Here is a 14,470-nt window from a genome sequence, read left to right on the forward strand (position 1 = left end):
TGTAGTTTAGTTGTAATTTTGATGTGGTTGTGGGAAGAGGTGAATACCAAGTTTCCTTATGCAGCCCCTTTGGCCAAAAGTCAGTTTATGTAAATTTTAAATGACTAAAAATAACCTACATAAGTATCATATTAAATAAAAAAATATTTTAAAGTTAAAATCCAGAGAAAAGAGGACTGGAAGGAAATATATAAAAACATTAATAGGGACTATTTCTTGCTCATAATATAGATAACATATTTCATTTTATAGTTTTCCATATTTCCTAGATTATCTGCTAATAGCAAGTAACTTCCATACTGATGTAGTTTTATTGCTGTTTCTATTTTCACATTCAGTGTACAAATGTGAACAAGAATTGTGGACATGGCCATTGAGATACTTGTGAATCTCAGGCAAATATCTGTCTTAAAAAACACAAGAACATATACAATATATTTACAATGATATGTAATCTTCAAAATGATTATGAAGACCATTCAGAAATATTTTAATTATATGAATTAGTACAGATATAATTCAAATCTGTATTTATAGATCAATATACACTGACATCATAATTACTAACCTCCAGTAACTAATATTTGTAAGTTACAAAGTACTTTTAAGTTACAAAGTACTTTTCATGTGTAATTGTGTAATTAAGGGCAACTGCTCACATTATCCAAATAAGACTACTTGTTTCAGATAGTCTATAGATGATTCTTTGTAGCGGTAATATCTATAACCTGACATCTAAAAATTTTGTTTCCAGCAAAATGAACTTACGTGTACTTAAAAATTAAGAGGCACCTCTCCAGTGTGTAGCATTTCAGAGTTTACAAGCCATTATTATACATCAGGACATTTAATCCAAAGCAATTCCAATTTCCCCAAAAATACTACCTAGGATTCAAAACTTGGAGCAGTTTTAAGGAAAATAAAGGTGACTTCCTAATAGCAGGGTACACCAAAGTTGCTACTAAGAGAGAAGAGCATCCTTCCTCTCAAATGAAAAGGGCTAAGTAGCCATTATCTCTTTCAAGAGACAAGAAACATACAGAAATACTTCCCATGTAAAAATGTTAATAATCCAATTTAGTAGCTGATCTCGCTGCCTCTTATATTCTCATTTCCTAATCATATCTACAAGAAGTCAGTCATTACTTTAGTAAGCACTAAAAGTAGGCACTATTCAGCAATATTTATCCCATATAGTTTGTACACATGGCAGAGGATCTAAGTAAGCACAAACAACTTGAGGAAGAAATGACAAACTGACAACATGTTTCCCCAATGTATAAAAATGGCGTATGTCCTGCCCTGGACAGTGTGCTCAGTAATTAGAACATTGGCCCATACACCCAAGGGCATGTACCTGGATTGCAAGTTTGATCCCAGGCCCTGGTCAGGGCACGTGTGGGAGGCAACCAATTGATGTATCTCACACCGATGTTTCCCTATCTCTCAGTCTCTCTCTACCTCTCCCTCCCTTCCACTCTAAAAAATCAATAGAAATAATATCCTTAGGTGAAAATTAACAACAAAAAATGGCATATGTCTTGAAAGTTTTGATTTTATAGCCTTAAGGATATTTGTAATGCATAGCTATTTAGCATTTATTTACTACTTTGGATTCACTGCTATTAGGTTATAATTCTTAAATTGTGCCTGATTCCCTCCCCTATTAATTTCAAAAGCAAACATCTAACAATTAAATTTTATAATCATTTCAACAAGAAAACATTACACAATACAGTAGGGCAAAACAATTTAACAAAAGTGAAAGTAAAGCCTGGCTGGCGTGGCTCAGTGGTTGAGCATTGACCTATGAACAAGGAGGTCACAGTTTGATTCCCAGTCAGGGCGAGTGCCAGGGTTGTGGGCTTGATCCCCAATAGGAGGCATTCAGGAGGCAGCCGATCAATGATTCTCTCTCATCATTGATGTTTCTCTCCCTCCCTCTCCAAAATCAATAAAAAAGAATCCTATATAATAAAAGGTTACTATGCAAATCAACCGAATGGCAGAATGGCTGGTCGCTATGACACGTATTGACCACCAAGGGGCAGATACTCAACAAAGGAGCTGCCCCCTGTTGATCAGAGCGCCAGAAGCTGGGCTCACAGCTGGCGACTACAGCGGCGGTGGTGGGAGCCTCTCCTGCCTCTGCAGCATCGCTAAGGATGTCTGACTGATGGCTTAGGCCCACTCCCTGCCATCAGTCGGACAGCCCACGAGTGCTCCCGGACTGCGATAGGGTGCAGGCCAGGCTGAGGGACCCCTCCAGAGTGCACGAATTTAGTGCACCAAGCCTCTGGTATATATTAAAAAAACTGAAAGTGCCTGATCGGCATGGCTCAGTGATTGAGCATTGACCTATGAACCAAGAGGTCACAGTTTGATTCCTGGTCAGGGCACATCCCCAGGTTGTAGGCTCGAACCCTAGTGGGGGTATGCAGGAGGCAGCCAATCAATGATTCTCTCTCATCATTGATGTTTCTCTCTCTCTCTCACTTCCTTTCTCTCTGAAATAAAAATCTATTTTTTAAAAAATTGAAAGTAAAGTAACTACACTAGGTTAGGTAAAGAGAAGCAGTAGGTAAGACTGTTGCGTTAGTATCTATACTAATGAAAGTCTAGGTGGCCCTCACGCGACACCCTCACGTCATCACAAGATGGCTGCCCCCATGTCACAAGATGGCCGCCACAAGAAGGCTGCCACAAGATGGTCGGCAGGGGAGGGCAGTTGGGGGAGAATAGGCTGGCAGGAGAGGGCAGTTGAGGGCCAAGCTGGCAGGGGAGGGCAGATGGAGGCGATCAGGCTGGCAGGGGAGTGGTTAGGCAGTGATCGGGCTGGCAGGGGAGCGGTTAGGGGTTATCAGGCTGGCAGACAGAAGCAGTTAGGGGCTGATCAGGAAGGCAGGCAGGCAAGTCATTAGCAGCCAGCAGTCCCGGATTGTGAGAGGGATGTCCGACTGCTGGTTTAGGCCCGATCCCATGGATCCCAGATCCAAGGGGTCCCAGATTGGAGAGGGTGCAGGATGGGCTGAGGGACACCCCTCCAGTGCACAAATTTTGTGCACCAGGCCTCTAGTGTTATATAATTGTCAGGAAAGGCAGTCTCATGCCCAGTCTTCCATCCCACTCAGCCACATAAGAAGGGCTTTGGGACTGAAATACCTCACCAAATGAAGAGCTAACGTAGGTGGTGTAGAGCTTATCACCATGTGTGGGAAAATCTCTGTTTCAGGCTCAATATGAGCTCCTTTGTTCTGCTTAAGTGGGTGGCTCAATGGCCCTCAGACACGCCCCCAGCATTCAGTATTTCTGGCTCCTCAGGGAAAGGGTCTGGTCCTTCTTCTGCAGCATAAGACGGATGTGTGCAGACCATCTGTCTTGCATCAGTTGCCCAGAGAGCAGGTGGGTAGAGGAGTTGGGGCGTAGCCCTACTGGCCACAGGAGACCATCATACACTATTGGGGCTGATATTGCTGTGTCTCTTCTCTCAGCAAAAGAGTTGTTCCATCTGATTCTTGACTGCTTTTGGTGACTCCAATATTAGGATGCAGTGGGCAGAAGTGTTTGGACTTCTATCCCTGGTGGCTGGCATAGTGATGAACTTTGCTATTGTCCATGTAGTTAAAGTCCTTCCCAGCATTGTTAACCAGTGTACAGTAATTTGCTTAACAATAATTGCAAAACAACCCCTTCCTATTTTGTCTATTTGACTAATTTTTCTAACTACCATAGCAGTCCTCAAAGTGTGGTCCATGTTCATCAAGGGTTCACAAAAACCCTTTCATGGGGTTTACAATGTTTAAATTACTTTCATAATAACACTAACATGCTGTTTGCCTTATTGGCTGTGTTGACATTGTACTAATGGTGCAAAATCAAAGGTGTTAAAACTGCTGGAACCTTTGGCAATGGTACCAAATGGCAAGAGCAGTTCTTGTATTTTTACCACTATGCACTCAATGGTAAACCGACTGCAGGCTTGTCAAGATATGCAGAAAATTTTTAACTCTTCAGAATTATGGTCATATATGCAAACATAGATTAAGAGACAATGTAATGTAATGTGGCAACATAAGAAACATTCAAACCTGTGAAGAATTTTTATGCGTTTGAGTCAAACTGTCAACAATTGCCAGGAAGCAAAATCTTAACGGATAGAGATAATGCTTTAGATAATGGCAGTTTTGTACCTTATTTTATACATTACAATCACAATGAGGGGATTTGTGGTCTCCACAGAGTGGTACCTTTGCACTGAGAGGTCCAGAAAAAGGAAAATTACTTTGACATTCCAAAGATATGTTATCGTAGATGCAAAAAGACAATAGCTCAATTAAGGTAAAAATTGGCCTTTGTCAGGGAAGATGCCAGCCTAGGACATGACTACCTATCATAAACTGCTTTTAGTTAAAAAGTTTTAATTTCAGAACATCCTTTGTGGTTATTTTAGGTCTCTTAGTTTGTAAGGCCACCACATAGGCCTTCCCTGAGCTTGTAAGCTTTAGGATGTGGCCTTTTTTTTGTCCACAAATGCATTTACTAGAAAATCAATATTTATTCTCACATAAATTGAATATACCTAATTATATCAAATGCCTGAAATTATCCAAGCTCTATGAGGCTCTATGAGTTGCACCAAGAAACAAATAAACACAGGTACCACAACTATTACACCCAAAATACAATTTGATGAATTTCATTTAAGATGAGTGAATAAGAAGCACAACAAAAAAGAAATGCTGTAAACTTACTAGTATCCTCTAAGTGTTACCATGCAGAGACTTAAATAAGTTATCCTATATAATCCTATATAATAAAAGGCTAATATGGAAATCAATGGAATGTAGGAGCGACCGGTTGCTACGACATGCACTGACCACCAGGGGGCAGGCACTCAACGCAGGAGCTGCCCCTGGTGGTTTGTGCGCTCCCACAGGGGGAGCACCGCTAAGCCAGAAGCCAGGCTCACAGCTGGTGAGTGCAGCAGCAGTGGCGGTGGCAGTAGCCTTTCCTGCCTCCACGGCCGCGCTAAGGATGTCCCACTGATGGGGAGTGGGCCTAAGCCACAGTCGGACATCCTCCGAGGGCTCCAGACTGCTAAAGGGCGCAGGCCGGGCTGAGGGGACCCTTCCCCCCAAGTGCACGAATGTCGTGCACTGGGTCTCTAGTCATAACATAATGAGAAGTCTCCTGATATTTCTTACATGTTCAGCTTCACAGGAAGCCAAACATTTTGGACACTAAAAAAACACTATGACTGATTCCTTTCCTTAATGACTGGTCCTGTTCCCCTGCCCCCAATCACTTTGGGTGAAGAAAACCTTTTCCATATCAAGCAGTAAAGATTACTTTTACTAGAATGTGAAATATTAGGGCTTATTCATTAAGTTCTACACAGCCCTATCACAATTAAAATAGAAACTAAATATCTTTTTCTTTACATTTACAAGGTAATTTAAGTACAACCTTGGTCTAAAATATCAGGCTATATAAAAGGCTTCTTTCATCACAGCTTAAGAAATTAGATCTATTGTCATTTCTTCCTTCTTTTCTGTCTTTTATCAATTCTCTATTTTGAAACTACTTTGGACACCTAATTCTATCAAGGTTCAGAGGTTGTACACTAAAAATTTAGCATAAAAGTTCTCAGCTAAATATATTAGTGGGATTTACATTTAAATTCATTAATATAATAATGCAGACCTAATAGGGGAAAAAACAGAAAAAATGATGTATGAAAAGGCATGTTAAAGGATTGTTAAATCATTTTTTCTTCAGTTTTATTGATATAATTAACATACAAAAAAACTGGTGTTAATTCTTCACTATAAGGCATACAAATTTTAAAATAATCTATTGTGGATGTGGAAGAAATTATGTTGCTGAAATGATATCTAGTTATCTATGACTTCACTAATACAAAGATACTCCCCCATACACTTACAACATATAGAGGTCTACCTCACAAATTTGTTAGCTGAGGGTTTTTTTAATACACTTTATTTTTTTTAGAGCAGTTGTATGTTTACAGAAAAACTGAGCAAAGTAAATGTTTACCATATATTCCTCTCACCCCACTCTCAGTTTCCCCTATTATTAACATCCTGCATCAGTGTGGTACATTTATTACACCTAATGAACCGATATTGATACATTATTATTAATAGTTTACATTAGGGTTCACTCTTGGCGTTGTACAGTCTATGACTTTGGACAAATGTATAATGACACGTATCCATCATTACGGTATCATACACAGTAATTTCACTGCCCTAAAATTCCTCTGTGCTCTACCTATTCACCCCTTCCTCCCCTTGAGCCCTATCAACCACTGATCTTTTTACTGTCTCCATAGTTTTGCCTGTTTCTGAGTTAGCAATGTACATTAAGATTCCTCCATGTTTTCTCATGGCTTCAAGTTCTTTTTTTTTTTTATCACTGAACTAGGGGCCCAGTGCATGAATTCATGCACCTTGAAAGGAACTGTGGGCCGCAAGGCTGCAATGGGCACAGGGGTGGGTCTTGGCCCATCCTCCGCGCCCCCACCTGGCCCCTCCCGCCGCAGACCCTCCCACCCTCCCGGTCCACTGTCTGCCAGCAGCCCCTGTTCCCGCCTCTGCCACTCCCGTGCACTGACTGCGCCGGCCTCGCTCACACCCGTGATGGCGTGGAGCAATTGGGGTCGGCACCAGCAACAGGTGCAAGCAGGGCCGGTGCTGTCAGCAGGTGAGAGTGGCAGCTGCTGCCCCTATCGCCCCTCAGGAGCAGGGGCAGGTGGAGAAGCCCTCAGGATTGATTGGGGCTGGCAGCCGCCACTCGCACCTGCTGATGGCACTGAGCGATCAGGACCAGTGCCAGGTGCTGGCAGCGGGTGTGAGCGGGGCTGTCACCAACAGCGGGTGCAAGAGATGGCTGCCAGCCCCGATCACCCCTCTGGAGCAGGGGGAAGTGGAGAAGCCCTGAGGGGTGATCGGGGCCAGCAGCCACCACCTGCTGACAGCGCCGAGCAATCAGGGCCGGCGCCAGGGACTGGCAGTGGTGTGAGCAGGGCCGGTGCCAGCAGCACATACGAGAGCCAGGCGGGACCACGGCACGCGGGAGCAAAGAATTTTCAGTAACCACTAGAGGCTCGCTCCAATGACAGCAACGGGCGCCCCACCCTACTGCAGTTGACACCCACCATGTTCTGCACGCATCCCCTAATGGTCAGCACATGTCATAGTGACCAGTTGTTCCACAATTCAGCCTATTTGCATATTAGGAATATATATATATATATATATATATATATATATATATATATATATGGCCCGGTGCACAAAATTCATGCACGGGGGGAGTGGGTGGGTGTGTATCCCTCAGCCCAGCCTGCACCCTCTCCAATCTGGGACCCCTTGAGGGATGTCCAACTGCCCACCGGGATCGGGCCTAAACAGGTAGTCGGACATCCCTCTCACAATCCAGGACTGCTGGCTCCCAACCACTCGCCTGCCTGCCTGCCTCATTGCCCCTAACTGCTTCTGCCTGCTAGCCTGATCACCCCCTAACCACTCCCCTGCCAGCCTGATGGATGCCTAACTGCTCCCCTGCTTGCCTGGTCACCCCTAACTGCCCTCCCCTGCTGGCCTGGTCACCCCTAACTGTCCTCCCCTGCCAGCCTAGTCACTCCCAACTGCCCTCCCCTACTGACCTGGTTGCCCCCAACTGCCCTTCCCTGCAGGCCTGGTTGCCCCCAACTGCCCTCCCCTTCAGGCCTGGTTGCCTCCAACTGCCCTCCCCTGCTGGCCTGATCGCCCACAACTGCCCTCCCCTGCTGGCCATTTTGGGGCGGCCATCTTGTGTCCACATGGAAGTGGCCATCTTTGACCACATGGGGGCGGCCATCTTGTGTATTGGAATGATGGTCAATTTGCCTATTACCTCTTTATTATATAGGATATAGAAGATAGTATTTCATTGTATGGATGTACCACAGTTTGTTTATCTATTCACCTACTGAAGAGTATAATGATTGAAGAACAGAGCATACTGAGGTTTCTTCACAAATTGCTGTTTTCAACTGCAATTAAAAGAATTTCAATATAAAGTGCTCTGACTTGTAGGCAAATTAATTTTACCTGGAAAATTAAATAATCTTTCCTTAAACTTCAAAAAGCTTCTAAAAGTAATTGAAAAATGACATCACATCAAAATTCTGGTTTCATTGGTGATATACAGACCTAAAGTGAATAGTAAAAACTCTGGAGTATATCTAGTAGAGTACTTTGAAACAAAATATAAAGTTGAGAGATATACTTTTTTTTGGTGAGAACCAAGGAAAGAGACTGCTGGTAGAAATCCACCTGGAGTCAGACCACATCTCAAATAGTGATATCAGAAACTATCCTTTAAAATGAGCCTGGCCGAAACCAGTTTTGCTCAGTGGATAGAGCGTCGGTCTGCGGACTGAAAGGTCCCAGGTTCGATTCCGGTCAAGGGCATGTACATTGGTTGTGGGCACATCCCCGGTAGGGGGTGTGCAGGAGGCAGCTGGTCGATGTTTCTCTCTCATCGATGTTTCTAGCTCTCTATCCCTCTCCCTTCCTCTCTGTAAAAAAAAAAAATCAATAAAAAAATATATTTAAAATGAGCCTGAATATGATTGTTTTGGTCTGGAGAGCAATATATGCCATAGGATAATGTTGAAAACAGACTTTCAATCAGCCAGCAATTGGTGGAGTTTAACATCTGAGTATTCGAGGAAAAGAAACAAAGAGAACCTTGCCAAAACCCACTGTCAGCCTGGCCAGCGTGGCTCAGTGGTTGGGCGTCGACCTATGAACCAGGAGGTCACAGTTCAATTCCCAGCCGGGGCACATGCCCGGGTTGTGGGCTCGGTTCCCGGTGGGAGACATGCAAGAGGCAGCTGATCATCATTGATGTTTCTATTTGTCTCTCTTTCTCTTCCTTCCTCTTTGAAATAATAAAAATATACATACACACACACACACATATACATACATACTAGTGGCCCGGTGCACAAAATTTGTGCACAGGGTGTGGGGTGTCCCTCAGCCCAGACTGCACCCTCTCCAATCAAGGACCCCTCAGAGGATGTCCCTCTCACAATCTGGGACTGCTGGCTCCTAACCACTTGCCTGCCTGCCAGCCTGATCGCCCCCTAACCACTCCCCTGCCAGCCTGATTGACGCCTAACTGCTCCCCTGCCGGCCTGATCGCCCCCAACTGCCCTCCCCTGCCAGCCCGATCACCCCCAAATGCCCTCTGCTGCTGGCCCAATCGCCCCCAACTGCCCTCCTTTGCCAGCCCAATCGCCCCCAAATGCCCTCCCCTGCCAGCCCAATCGCCCCCAACTGCCCTCCCCTGCCATGACCCGCCTCCTCCGCGGAGGCAGCGATGTCAGGATCTCCTTCTTGCTGCATGGAGCCATGGGACCCCCAGGCCTCACCACGCGGAGCGGCCGCTGGGCTCTGCCTCTGCTGTGCGCACAGCCATCTTGTGGTGACCATCTTGTGATGATGTCGCACGCGAGGGCCATCTAGAATTTTATTAGTATAGATATACATATGTGTGTGTGTGTGTATATATATATATATATATATATATATATATATATATATTAAATGCACACATGAAACAAAGCAATTGTACCAAACAATATATGTAATGTATCGTTGAGCCTATAACATATAGAAATGTACCATATAGAAATATTTGTTAATAAAGTATAGCAGAAGTCAGTAGGAGCAAAGCTGTACTGGGCTAAAGAAATCATTCCAGATGGTAACTTGAATCAACAAGAACAAGAAATAAAGAGAACCAGAAATGATCAGTAAGGTCAATATAACAAAAGCTATAAATATGTACTTCTTCTCCTTTCTTCTTCCAGCTTCTTTAAAAGATATAACCATTAGTCCAGCCAGTGTGGTTCAGTGGTTGGTCACAGTTGGATTTCCGGTCAGGGCACATGCCCAGGTTTCGGGCTCAGTCTCCAATGGGGGACATGCAGGAGGCAGCCAAGCAATGATTCTCTCTCATCACTGATGTTTCTATCTCTCTCTCCCTCTCCCTTCCTCTCTGAAATCAATAGAAATACATTTTTTAAAGAAGATATAACCATTATAACAATATATTGTTAGGTTTGTAACATTTATAGATACAATATGTATAATAATTCTACCTAATAAAAGAGTGATATGCAAATTAACCATCACTCCGCTACGCCCACCAGCCAATCAGTGTGAGTATGCAAATTAACCCCAACCAAGATGGCTGCCACCACAGAGAGCAGGAAGGAGGCTTGGGTTTCCCCAGCAATAGAGGAAGCCAAGCTTTCCACACACCCTGGCAGGCCCAGGCCTACACTCAAGGATACAAAGTTTCAATTATAGAAGATAAATCCCAAGAAAAATGGCGGCAGCCACGGAGCTGGGGAGAGCAGGCTAGGGTTGCCCCCGGTGACCGAAGAAGCCAAGCTTTCAACCTGCCCTGGCCGGCCTAAGCCTCCACTCCAGGCTACAAAGTTTCAATTATAGAAGGTAAATATATCCCAGATACCATGGCCTCCGCTTGGGTCGCCGGGGGGCATGGCCAGCCTGCAAACCACCACAGGCCCCTCGCATAGGCTGCCCCACGCCCCAAAGGAACCCCCACCCTGATCTGGGACAACCTTCAGGGCAAACCAGTCAGCCCCCACCCATGCACCAGACCTCTATCCTATCTAATATAAGAGTAATATGCAGATTGACCATCACTGCAACACACAATATAGCTGCCCCCATGTGGTCAAAGATCCTGCCCCCATGTGGACACAAGATGGCCACCACAAGATGGCCAGCAGGGGAGGGCATTTGGGAGGCACCAGGCCTGCAAGGGAGGGCAGTTGGGGGCAATCAAGTCTGCAGGGGGGGGGGCAGTTAGGGGTGACCAGGTCAGCAGAGGAGGGAAGTTGGGGGCAAACAGGCTGGCAGGGGAGCAGTTAGACATCAATCAGGCTGGCAGGGCAGTGGTTAGGGGGTGATCAGGCTGGCAGGCAGAAGTGGTTAGGGGCAATCAGGAAGGCAGGCAGGTGAGCAGTTGGGAGCCAGCAGTCCTGGATTGTGAGAGGGATGTCCGACTGCCCTAAATGGGCAGTGGGACATCCCTCGAAGGGTCCCAGATTGGAGAGGGTGCAGGCTGGGCTGAGGGACACCCCTGCCCCCCGTGCAAGAATTTCGTGCACTGGGCCTCTAGTTATATCATAAAAAGCAGGGAAACAAAACTATATTGGAGTAAAATTTTTCAATCTCATTGGAATTAAGTTGTTGTAAATCTAATGCTGACTCTAAGATGTATATGGCAAGTCCTAGAGCAACCAACCACTAAGGAATTAACTTTTCAAAAAGTGAAAAAAATCAATTAAAAAATTAAACTGCTGCAGGAGTAAATATTCACTTAATACAATAAAAAGCAATAAAGAAGGGATAGAGGAACACAAAAGATATGAGACATACAGAAAACAAAAAGTAAAAATAGGGGACATAACTCAACTATATCAATAACATTGAACATGAATGGAGTACACAGCCCTAGCTGGTGTGGCTCAGGTAGTTGAGCATTGTCCTGTGAATTGAAAGGTTGCTGATTTGATTCTCCATCAGGGCACATGCCCAGGTTTTGGGCTCAATTCCTGCTAAAGGTACATGTGGGAGGCAAGCGATGAATGTTTCTCTCTCACGTCAATGTTTCTCTCTCTCCCCCTAAAAATCAATAAAAACGTTTTTAAAGTAAATAGAGTAAATAATCTAATTAAAAGGCAGATCCCTAGATTAGGCTAAAAAACAAACAAACAAGATATAACTGAATGCTGTCTAGAAGAGACACACTTTAGATTTAATGGTACAAATCGTGTAAGTAGCAACCATAATAAAGTTGTAATGTCAAGCAAATAAAAATATTTTAAATGTTAGTAGAGAAAAATAAGGACATTTTGTAATAAGTGTCAATCCAACAGGAAACTGTAACATTTATAAACATATATGTAGCTAATAACAAATAACCAAAAGAAGTGTAGCAAAAATTCACAAAAATGAAAGTAGAAATGGAAAACTCAACAATAACTGAAGTCTTTAAGACTCCACATTCAGCAGACATCTAAGACTCTGAAATGTAAGGACTAAAACAGAACTCTTCATCCTCCCTCACCCCCACCCACCTTTAAAATCTGCTCCTTCATTTTCTCTGTAAGTGGCAATTATAACCATCCAATTGCTCAGGCAATAATTTAAGTTTCTGACTCTCACATCCCACATCCAATCAATCTGTGAATTCTACAGCCTGTCCTTTCAAAATATATCCAGAATCCAACCACTTTTTCTACTTCTACCGTCACTCACGGGATTACTGAATTATATTCCTACCTGGATTCCACCTTTCCACCCTGAGCCCTGTTATCTATCTTCACACAACAGCAAAGTGAACCTTCTATAACAAATTAAATGTCAAATTTTAAATGAAATTCAAATCCTTTCCAGCTTATTTTCTACTTCTTTAACCACTACATTCTCTTTACACTGAACTTCTTTGCTGTCCTCAGCAAGTTATTAACCTGAATTTATTATACAACCCTATTTTAAAAATATCATTAATATATGTATAAATGTATAAAAAAGTGAGAAAGGATAAGCCCTATTATAAAATGTGAATAAAAATTATTTATAGGTAGTAGGATTATAGACAATTTTCATTTTTCCTTATTGCAAAAAAGATTTTTAATATAGGTAGTATTTATGCTTTTATGTATTACTATGTAATAAATAAACTGTATAAAAAGCTGTGTATAAAACCCCCACATCCAGTGGTGATAGCATTTAACTACATATGAAATCTGGAAATAAACCATGTGGGTTACAGAAAAAAAGGAATAAAACCCAAAACAAACATTGCCTACAGACAAAGCTTGTATTTACTAATATATGTTCCAGCCACTTTCACTATTTCATTTAATTCTTGTAATAACTCTACGTGATGAGAATTATTTTTGTGTTAGTAGTGCAAAATGAGGCCCCAAAAGGTTCCTAGTAAATACGTTGTTGGAAGTTGCAGAGCAAGTGGTGAAGCCCAGGTCTCCCTGGCTTGAATGGTCATGCTCTAAATACAATTCTAGATATTGTCTCATCATACTCATATACAATAATGCAAAACTGAGAGGACTTAGACAACCAGTAACAAAGGAAAGGGGCATCATGTAGTTATAAAAGTGTTTACTAAAACTAGAATAATGTAAAAACTGATGGGCATATTATATGAAAAGGGGAAATATCGCATTTCATACACGAGCACAAGAAAACTTAATATTTCATATGGAAATAGGCCAAAATACACCAATATGTTAACGTTGGCTCTTTTTGTTTCCTTTTGCTTTGTATATTCTAGATTTTCATGAACGCATCTGAACTGCTTTAAAACAAAGAAAAAAAGCTAAATTGAAACAAAAAGTTTTTGTTCTGTAATAAAGGAAGAACAGCCTAGTATGTTCCCAAACGGCTACAAATTCCAAATCTAGATTTAAACTAGATAAAAACTTAAGTATTATCCAAAAGGCGATCTGGGGACTCTTTCCTAGATCAGTTTCCTTCCAAGGATTTTATGGTGCTCTTCATTTTTGTGTACAGCCTACGTTGTAATGAGCCTAACGCGATTGACGATGCCAGTGTTGCTTAGTTTACACTTCCGCGGGAGGAAGATAATTCAAAGGCATTTTCAAACCACTTCTGGAATGTGTATCTTGTATGAAAGTAATAATGCTTGAAAGAAATGATGGCAAGAACAAGTCGAAATGTTCAAAAATGCAAGTTTGTCCCCCAAACCCCGTCTCCGGACCCGCAAACCTGTTCGGTATTGTTTGGGGGTCGGAGGGAGGGGGACGCCGAGCGCTTAGCTTTCCCGATCTCTCCAGCAAAAGTCAATCTCCGCTTTACTGAATGCGGCCGCCGCGAGGGTCTAGGGACGCGGGCTTCTCTGGTAGGTGGGCCTCCGCCAGGGCGGGCAGCTGGGAAACCGCCGACTGTAATGGCGGCAACAGTGCGGAGACTGACGGGGACTGAAGAGCTGGCTCGGAACCACGGAGCAAAGGCCTGCCCGGAGGGAGCACGAAGGCACCGACCAGAAGCAGGAAGTTCAGCCTAGATCCGTAGCTTCAGGGCCGGAACTGCAAAGGACTGCAGACCCGCCCACCCCTTCCTGCTACGCACGCACGCACGCACTCACGCGACTTCCTGGGCGGGGCGTAGGCCGGGAGTCCACCCACCGGGAAGCGCCCGCTCGCTGAGGCCCCGCCCCGCGGGGGATTGATCCGGGTGAGTTCAATTCCTAACCTACTTCTCGGCCCGGCTTGCTAGGAAAGGGCTCCTGCTGGGCAGCTTTCCAGAGCGGAAGATCCTGAATGGGCGGAGGAAGAACAGCGAGAATGAAAAGTTGGGGTCATAGTTTG

This window comes from Cnephaeus nilssonii (assembly GCF_951640355.1).
Source record: "Cnephaeus nilssonii genome assembly, chromosome: 7".
NCBI lineage: Eukaryota > Metazoa > Chordata > Mammalia > Chiroptera > Vespertilionidae > Cnephaeus > Cnephaeus nilssonii.